We start from the raw sequence: 10133 nt of genomic DNA, 5'->3' as shown, positions 1-10133 counted from the left end.
TATATATTTTTTTTTTTTTCCTGAAAGACAAGACAAAAATACTGATTAAAATACTTTTGGTAGTTTGTGCAATAACAAATAATATAGTAAGGAATACAGCCAAACAAAAATATTTTGTCAATGCATTTTCTTGTTTTTGGCGGAAAAACAAACATCATTAAATCATCAACATATTCTCTGAATTTATTTACAATAAACTTTATATAATATTAAAATACTCTATATCTATATATAACAAATATAGACTAAAATGTTGTTGCATAAATGCAACGAATGCAATAAAAGTAATAAGAAATAAAGGCCACAAAACCGTCTTGGTGCACTTCCTCTTTCCGCTGTATTTGTGTTAATATGTTTGGGTTTTAAAGGCAACTGCCATCCACATGGTGGGAATTAGCAAGCTGTGCAGCATCATGGTTGTAGATAATGAAGAGATCGCTCTGGCCACTGCAAACCTGTTCCAGTGTGTCTATGACTCCCTTTCTGGAGGAGACAAGAGAAATTATGGCAAAGAGTCCCTTGTACTCGGTAAAAGAAGACATCTGAATTCAGAGCAACATCACTGAAGATTGTCATAATTTGACCCGATTGAGTGCAATTGAGTTAAAATTGCAAACTGCTCTTGTCCAATGACTGGCAGACTCCAGTAAGGACTTGAAGGATATTCTGCTTGCCTTGTTGGAAATGTTAGCAAGCAAGAAGGTGTCCGGACACTGCCGAGACCAGGCTCTGAACCTCCTGACCAAGAATGTGCCAAGAAAAGACAAGAAAAACACTGATAACTCCTTTTCACCATTGACCATGGTATGTTATTCATCATTATAGTATGATAGTGTCATAAATAATCACTGTAATAATAACAGTGGAAAGCTGTGCATGTGCTTTAATGTATTTGGAGCAACCGTGTGTCCAAGGATAATTATTTGCATAAAATGCACCCAAAGCAAAACCTTTTTTTATAGCCTTTTTTCTAATATAAATGTCATCTTAACATGATTATAAGGACATCCAGAGAATGTGCTTTTTTGCATATGAATGGCAAATTTCGTATATTTAGAATATAATTTTGTATGAAAAAAGATTTTGGTGAATAAAGATTTGTTCATAGAAATGTTTGTGTGTGTAAATTTCACAAGCAAAATTCTAAGTGTGAACACGTGATTTGTGCTGCTAGGAGGACAGCAATGACAATTTAATGTAACGTTTTTATGTAAATGTCTCAAAAACAGGTCTGAAGAAGATTCTGAAGGTCTGCGGTCAGGTTCCAGACCTTCCGGATCAGTTGCCGTTGACCGAAAACACAGGTGATTGCTAGCGTTCTCCTCAACAAGCTCTACGATGACATGCGCTGTGACCCTGAGAGAGATAACTTCAGAGATATCTGTGATGAATACATTAAGTTCAGCATTCACTACAAAATTAGGATTGTATGTAAACATGCATGTGGAGTTGATCATTAATGTCGCTGGTTACCATCAACAGGAGCAGGTTTGACCCCAACGACATGGACAGAAACATCTATGCCATCAATACTCCGTCAGGCAGTCTTCAGGGGCCTTTCGATGTCGGCAACGTCCTTGCGGATCATCAGGGCGTTATGGAGATGATGGTGGCCCTGTGTGGATCTGAGCGTGAAGTGGACCAGTTGGTTGCAGTGGAGGCCCTCATTCATGCGTCCACCAAAACCAGCAAAGCCTGGTGAAGGACATGTACAAGAATACTACAAATGAGAAGATCAAGATCAGACACTTTATGCACTATTCAAACTGTGTTTGTTGTAGTGTTCATTAGTTATTGAACAAGAGCAGTTGTTATATTTTTGCATATGTAACATGATATATCCCATTTATTTTCTCAGGTAAACTGGGATCCGCTGGAGGAGATGATTACAGCATGAGACAATTTGCAGAGGGTTCCACTGAGAAACTGGCCAAGCAGTGCAGAAAGTGTGAATGCCAGCTTTTCTTTATTTGTAGGACTCCTATAATATTGCATGAGTTGTGTTCAAACATGCACTAGTGTTCAAAGGTTTGGGGTCAGTAAGATTTTTATTCAGCAATGATGCATTAAATGGATCTGAAAAGTAACAGTAAAGACATTTTGTAATTTTCAAAAGATTTATACTTCAAATAAATGCAGTTGTTTTCAACATTGATAATAATAAGAAATGCTTATTGAGCAGCAAATCAGCATATTCTAATGATTTTTGAAGGATGTGACACTGAAGACTGGAGTAATGATGCTGAAAATGCAGCTATGCATCAAAATATATTCAAATATAAGAGTTATTTTCAATTGTAGTAATATTTCACAATATTACTGTTTTTACTGCATTTCTGGATGGAAAAAAAAATGTAGCCTTGGTGAGCATAAGAGACTTCTTTCAAAAACTTTTTTTTTTTTTTTTAAATCATACCAACCTCTAAACTTGTGAATGGTACTATAGCACTTTCTGAGTGCCCCCTAAAAGACAATGTACTGAAACTACTGTCAGAAAATCAAATACATTAACATATATGACCACCTCCATTTACATTGTCAACAGTGCCTATTCAGCATTGCATTTCAACTAGATTTGGTTTATTCCAGGTGGCTCTGCAACCCTACACTTGATGTGTGTACAAGGAAATGGGCCGTTGAAGGTTTGGCTTACCTTACGAATGATGCGGATGTAAAAGATTACTTTGTTGAGGATGAAGCAGCCATGACAGCCATGTTTGAACTTGCCAAGGTGTGTGTTAAAAGATAAAAAGACTGAATTAACTTGATCAACTGTGCAGATTTTTTCAATCCAAATGACTTAGAGATTTACATATAAATGTACAAATGGCAACACAACATTTTTCTCTTCTAGTCAAAAGATAAGACCATCCTATATGCTGTCGCCTGCACCCTGGTCAATTGCACCAACAGCTATGACAAGAAAGAGATAATCCCTGAGATGGTGCAGCTGGCCAAGTTCTCCAAACAACACGTCCCGGAGCAGCACCCGAAGTTGACATACACAGAATCCTGTGATGTGGCAAATCAATCTTTAAAACTACAAATACTCCATGTAGTTTCTCAATACATGTATGCTTAAGTATACAAGAACTAAAAATGTAGTTTGAATTAGTTTTAGATAAGGTCTGTGATGTCAAACTGCAGGACACTGCTTGAAATGTTATGCTGGACAAGTTAATATATACATTTTAAAACATTTCTCTTGTGCTTTAGGATAAGAAGGACTTAATTGAAAGGCGAGTAAAGAGGCTATTGAAAGCTGGAGCCACATCAGCTCTCGCGGTCATGGTCAAAGCAGATAATTCTATCCTGACTGATCAGACCAAAGAGATGCTAGCAAGGTAAGACTCAAAAATGGGTCAAAAGTCTATTCTGATAAGGTAGGCTGCAAACACAGCTTGTTTTGCACTGTGAATTACTGACTTCATCAAATGAAACCATTGAAATTCAAGAGACATTTAGACACCACAGTTAATAAAAGATTGTTTATTGATTGATTTCTTAAAAATATATTTTTTATTACACTTTTTTTTTATTGTCATTTTTTTACATCCTGTGTTGTAATCCCTAGACCCTGCTGCTAAAACTACCATTCTAAAATCTAATATGGGCTGATGATTTGTCTAATATGCTGCTGAAGTTAATAGTCTTACTATTTTTGTCCACCCAGAGTGTTTCTTGCCTTGGCAGAAGATATTAAAGATCGTGGCACAATTGTAGCTCTAGGTAAAAAAACAAAAAAAACACAGACCAAACACATTCCCAGTAGATACTTCAGTAAATCTTTTGAAATTAAAATTCACTACTATGTGCTACAGGCTTTGCTGCCATTAGCCCTGGAGGGAACTGACAAAGGAAAAATAAAGGCCAGCCATGCTCTGGCAAAGATAGCAGCCGTCTCCAACCCTGAAATCGCCTTCTCTGGCGAGAGGGTAAGATAACCTTTAACATGTTTATCACTGTGAAAGTCAGAAGAATAAGCAAAATACATGAATGAATACATGAAGAATTTTTTGTAATGCTAAAAGATATGTATACATTGCACAGTAATGAAAACAATATCTTATTTTGCATATGTTTGTTTGCATGTTTTTTGAGCACATAAAAATCGAATACCTCATTTTCCATATTTCTATCCTTTCCGTAACAGATATATGAAGTTGTGCGACTACTGGTTTCCTGGCTAAACTCATGAGATGGTGATGAGATGGTCTAGAAAACTCTGAAGCTCTGCTGGGTCTTACAAATCTGGCTGCCTTGAATGACAAACTTTGGTAAGTGTCATATGTTACATACCTCCCGGCCTGTCTAGGGTCAGGGGTGGCCGAAACAAGGAAATTTGCAAATGAAGCCAGAAGAAAAGAAACCGCTTTTCTACCTGCAACCTGGAGGTCCGTTGTTAACCGTTGTTAATTTGAAAAATGCCGGCGCCGGCAGATGTAACGTACACACAAGCGCAGATGTGGTGTTTACAACTTACCTGAATTCGCCTCGGTAAAAACGGATAAACTTTTTAATATCCTCCTCATTTTTTTCTCTACTAGATGCCTGCTGTACGTACGCTGCAGCTCCTCAAACATTGAACAAAATATAACAAGTAAAAGCATTTTTTTTTTTCAAATTACTTTCCAAATTTAGAAATAATTTTCCTTCATTTAAGTAGTGTGAGAGCGCAACGATGCTCTAAATGTGTTGGCATAGCAACGTGATACTTCCGCTTTCCTTTTCCGCCTGTCCCTACGAAGGCCGTCTCGTTTAATTCTAGGTTGAGGACACTTCGTATATGCATCCTCCAGAGGATTCGACCTCCGGAGGGTGCAGCCTTCTAAATGAGACACTATCCACACACTCTCCCTCCAGCAGCCAATCAGAGCAAGTCAGTAGTTGATGACAATTAGGACCAGGTGATCTTCATTAACCTTTGCATGGAGTAGAGAGAGAGCGAGAGAGAAAACAAAACACTGCCAAAAGACAAACTAATCAACAATATTAAATACTGTCCAAATATAACACCAAAAAAAACAATAAAAATCATTACGCCTTGTAGAAAATGTCCCATCTGTCATCTGGTGATGATTTAAAAACATTTTAGTAAGGCGTTTGTTCTAAAATATTAAAAGCTAATAATTTAGGAAAGGCAGAATTCAGAACCAAAATAGCCAGGTAGACAAATCCAAAAACAAAATGCATTAAGACCAAGATCAACAAGACATGAGAACAAAATGTGGAAAAGAATTGCAGCTAAAAACTGAAACAGGAAGTGACTTCCTAGAACTTTGTCAAGGTGAAGGAGGAACTGCAAGCACACACTGCAAAGATGGAAAGCAAAATTCAAATTCAAATTGAATTATTTCGCTGCCTGGCAAGAACGGCTGCATTTTTCTAGAAAAGCTCATCTGCTTGCAAATACAACCCCAGTTCCAGAGAAGTTGGGACATTTTGTAAAATGCAATAAAATCAAGAATCTGATTTTGTTCATTCTCTTTCAATTTTATTTAATTGACAAAAGTACAAAGAAAAGATTTCCAAAGTTTTCACCGACCAATGTAAATGTATTTTGTAAATATGAACAAATTTTGATTTTGATGGCTGCAACACACTCCAAAAAAGTTGGGACAGAGGCATGTGTCACGAATCCGGTCCATGAACTTCCCATTTCATTGACTCTCGCACTACACACTGTTGCACATCACCCCGGACTACATTTCCCATCATTCATTGCACGGATTGCACACACCTGTTTACACTGATTGCACCCAGCTGTTTCATATCACTCCCTCACTATTTAACACTCACTCTGATCCCTTCCCTCTGCCGAGTATTGTTCAGCGTTTATCACTTCCCTAGCGATAGCGTCCTGTCTGCCTCGGTTTGGCCCTGCCTGCTTTATGACCACGTCTGTGTCTTCTCCTATTAAAGCTTTGCATTTGGATCCGAATGTCTCATGTCTCGTCAGCCTCGTTACAGCATGCTTAACACTGTCACATCAACCTTCCTTTTAATTACAATGTTTCGTTGTTTCGGAATTGAGGATACTAATTGTTAAAAGTTCAGCAAGCAAATTTTGTTTTGGATCCGAATGTCTCATGTCTCGTCAGCCTCGTTACAGCATGCTTAACACTGTCACATCAACCTTCCTTTTAATTACAATGTTTCGTTGTTTGGGAATTGAGGATACTAATTGTTAAAGTTTTTTAAGCAAAATTTTGTCCAGTCTCACTTGACCCGAGACTTCAGAAGCTCAGCAGTCTGTGATCGTAGTTGTCTGATTCTCCTTTTCATGACTGGTCATACATTTTCAATTGGAGACAGATCTGGACTGCAGATAGGCCAATCTAACACATTCACTCTGTCTCTACGAAATCACGCTGTTGTAGCACATGCAGAATAAGATCTGGCATTGTCTTGATCTAATAACCATAGACTTCCCATGAAAGACATCATCTTGATGGCAGTATATATCTCTGTACAATCCCAATATATGCCTCCATGTCAATAGTACCTTCACACATATGCCAGTCACCCATGCTGTTTGCTCTGCTGCACCCCCATACCATGACAGATGTTTGCTTTTGCTTCTGTCGCTAATGAAAGTCTGGATGGTCCCTTTGGTCTTTGGGACTAAGAAATCAAAATCCATTTTTCCTGGAAACAAGTCTTTTTGACTATCTGAGATTAGTTCTGGCCCAGAGAACCTGGCAGCATCGCTGCATAGAATTGATGTATAGCTTTCTCCTAGAGTAACAGATATTCAAGTTGCATTTCTTGATGCAGAAGCAGACTGTGTTAAGTGACAGCAGTTTTCTGAAGTACTCCTGAGCCCATGTGGCTATATTTTACACTGCAGGTTTCCTGCCTTGCCCTACATGTACTGTGATTTCTCTGGATTCCCTGAATCTTTTCACAATATTATGTATGGTACTTGTTGAAAGACCTAAATTCTTTGCAATTTTGCATTGCGAAATGTGATTTGTGTGACACGTCTCTCGTGAAATTTGGCACAAAGTGATGAGCCATGATCCAGCTTTGCTTGCAAAGACTGAGATGCTCCTTTTATACCCAAACATGATACCTTGACATATTACCAATTCACCTGCTTACTGTGAACCGTTTCAAAACAGTTTAACGTGGATATTCTATAACCTTTTCACTTTTATCTTGCCTCTGTCCCAACTTTTTTGGAATGTGTTGCAGTCATCAAAAACAATATTTGTTCATATTTACAAAATACATTTACGTTGATCAGTGAAAACTTTGGAAATCTTTTCTTTGTACTTTTGTCAATTAAATAAAAGTTAAAGAGAATTAACAAATCACAGATTTTTGATTTTATTGCATTTTTCAAAACATCCCAACTTCTCTGGAATTGGGGTTGTATTCATCTTTATTTTCACAGAGTGAAAATCCTAAAAGAAAAGGCTCTTCCAGAGATTGAGAACTACATGTTTGAGGAACATGATCAAATCAGACAAGCTGCCACAGAGTGCATGTGCAATCTGGTTTGGTTCAAAGAGGTATAAAATACCCATTTTAGAACACATTTAGCTAACCAAATGTTGCATTTTTGTAGGTTTGGATGGAAAAATTGACCAAATTAATTCATTTCAACAGGTTCAAGACAGATATCTGGAAGATGGCAATGATAAACTCAAGCTTCTTGTCCTGCTCTGCGGTGAAGATGATGAGCAGCTTCAGAGGGCAGCTGCTGGTGCACTGGCTATGCTTACCACCGCACAGAAGAAACTGGCTGTTAAGATGACTAAAGTGGTATGTATCATAAACAACAGTTGTCAGTTCCATGTGATTCATTTGTCAAACTGTCATCTACTGCTTTCCTAAGTATTGTGGCAGTACCATGGTACACATGGTACAATATTGCTATCAGATACTCATACCAAAGTTGATTGATATTATGTTTTGTCATCTACAGACTGGGCAGTGGCTTGAGATCAGATTGTGCATCCATGACAACCCTGAAATTCAGCACGGTGTTTAATATGCTGGACGCTGATGAACAACTAGCCAAGAAGCTCATTGAATGTGAACTGCTGGAAATCCTGACATATGTGGCAAAACTAGAGGACAACCCCAAGAAGCAGGATGCTATTAATGCTGCCCGCGCCTGCCTGTCTAGAGCCATGGATAGTGGATTCATCAAACCATTTTCAAATTAAACCGAAAACAATTCATTGTGACGTATCATTAGGCTAATAGAGAATGGTCTGCTTTCTGGGAAAGTGGAAAAACTGTAAACCATTTGCAATGTTTTATTTTGAAAATTTCTACTGATAAGCATAGTTGTTTTTGTTAGTGATATGTTTGTGTGGCTGTTTGTTTGGTCAGTGGAATTTATTTTACATGCTCATTTAATGTATTTGCACTTGTGAAGTTTTGATTCGCAGATAAAAATCTTTTTTGGAGAAAAAAATGAATGGAATCTATTTCTTCATATTGGCATTAACACAATTACCCTTTTTAATATATTTGTGCAAGTAAACCAATAAACACATTTACAATGGAACAGTTCATTGAACATTATAAAATATTGCAAAAATAAAAACTAAATTTTAGTCCCAAAAAGGGGGGGGGGGGGGAACCCCAAGAAGCAGGATGCTATTAATGCTGCCCGCGCCTGCCTGTCTAGAGCCATGGATAGTGGATTCATCAAACCATTTTCAAATTAAACCGAAAACAATTCATTGTGACGTATCATTAGGCTAATAGAGAATGGTCTGCTTTCTGGGAAAGTGGCAATTTGGTGCAGTTGCTGATATTTATATGGCCAGAAAGTATGGCCGAATTTTGATAGCTTGTACTGTAAATCAATAGGATTTATAAAACGGTATATCAGACTATCATAAAATGCATATAAGTATCAATTATCATTCTATACCTCAGAATAATGTCTTAATGTCTCATATTTAAATGCGTAGTTTTATGACCTCTTTAGTTTTCATTCTGAGGGCAAACATATCCAGTGACTGAGAAATGTACAAATGAACGTTCCTTAAAAGCCTGTTTCATCATATTTGATACTTAAATTTTAACATAATTGTTCTAAAAAATGGAAAGTTGCTTCAGTCAAGTAACAATGTCTCCAAGATGCTTCAAGAAATCTACCTGCAAAGCTACCTGAAAAACTACGGGCAAGTGCACCTAGGGCAAAAGCTGCTTTAAACGCAAAGGATGGTCACACCAAATGTTGATTTAATTTAGTTAATAGGAGTTCATTGATGAAGAAAATCTGTTTATGACTTTATTTTTGACAGCATCCTCATTTTACAGCATTTTTACACAAGTGCCTAAAACTTTTAACAGCACTGTAGCTTTGCAGGGAGGTCTCTTATAGCATCTTGGAGACATTGCCACAGTTCTTCTGGATTTAGCCTTTCTCAGTTTCTTCTGTTTCTTCATGTCATTCCAGACAGACTGGATGATGATGAGTTCAGATCTCTGTGTGGAGCACTGGCTGCTGTCAGACAAAAATCTTCCTGGATTATTACAATTAATGGCAAAATGAATGTTTGGAAATGTAAACTGATATTTCCTTCTTCTTCTTGAAATTTATTGGCGGTTAACAACAAAATGGTGTATTTCCGCCACCAACTGGTATGGAGTGTGGATCAACATGACTTACTCCCGTCCCCCCTTTTTTATTTTTGTTTTTTTTATATTCTCTCCCACAAATTAGTTATTTTAAGGTACTGAAAAATAAAACTATAGCATTCATTCCTTTGAGTTATTTTGTCAAATATATATCTGTGTAAACTGCATTTTTATTTTTTCTAAGTTTTGCGCTAGAATCCTTCTTTCAGTCTCGTATTTCTGACAGTACAGTATAACACGTTCCACTGTTTCTGCTTGTCCACAAAATTCACACCTTCCCGTTTCATGTTTACCCATTTTATAAAGTGTAATATTTAATCTTGTGTGTCCAAATCTCATCCTTGATATTACTATCTCATCTCTCCTGTTTTTCCCTGCACTTCTCATCTCTCCCACTTTCCTTTGAATTCTGTAAAACCACCGATCTGAACATAGCTGGTCTTACCTTTGAATTCTGTAAAACCACCAACCTTTTTTCTCCTTATCCCATTGTTTTTGCCACCTTCAGTCTTTTCTTAACAATA

At 37.3% G+C, this 10133-nt stretch overlaps 1 long non-coding RNA gene and 1 pseudogene across 1 annotated transcript; one reads left to right on the top strand and one right to left on the bottom strand.

The window, feature by feature from the left end:
- LOC107599020 (protein unc-45 homolog B-like) overlaps positions 1-8359 on the top strand; it is an 11768-nt pseudogene extending 3409 nt beyond the window's left edge.
- Positions 8360-9982: 1623 nt separating this feature from the next.
- Positions 9983-10133, bottom strand: LOC107599051 (uncharacterized). The gene is made up of 2 exons (XR_001610631.1): positions 10080-10133; positions 9983-10034 (listed from the first exon to the last, which is right to left on the bottom strand). It is a non-coding gene; the product is annotated as an uncharacterized lncRNA (long non-coding RNA).

Source organism: Sinocyclocheilus grahami, unplaced genomic scaffold (genome assembly GCF_001515645.1).
Source record: "Sinocyclocheilus grahami isolate Dianchi unplaced genomic scaffold, SAMN03320097.WGS_v1.1 scaffold259.1, whole genome shotgun sequence".
Classification (NCBI taxonomy): Eukaryota; Metazoa; Chordata; class Actinopteri; order Cypriniformes; family Cyprinidae; genus Sinocyclocheilus; species Sinocyclocheilus grahami.
The sequence above is the reverse complement of the archived record's forward strand: the minus strand, read 5'-3'. Positions and strand labels throughout refer to the sequence as shown.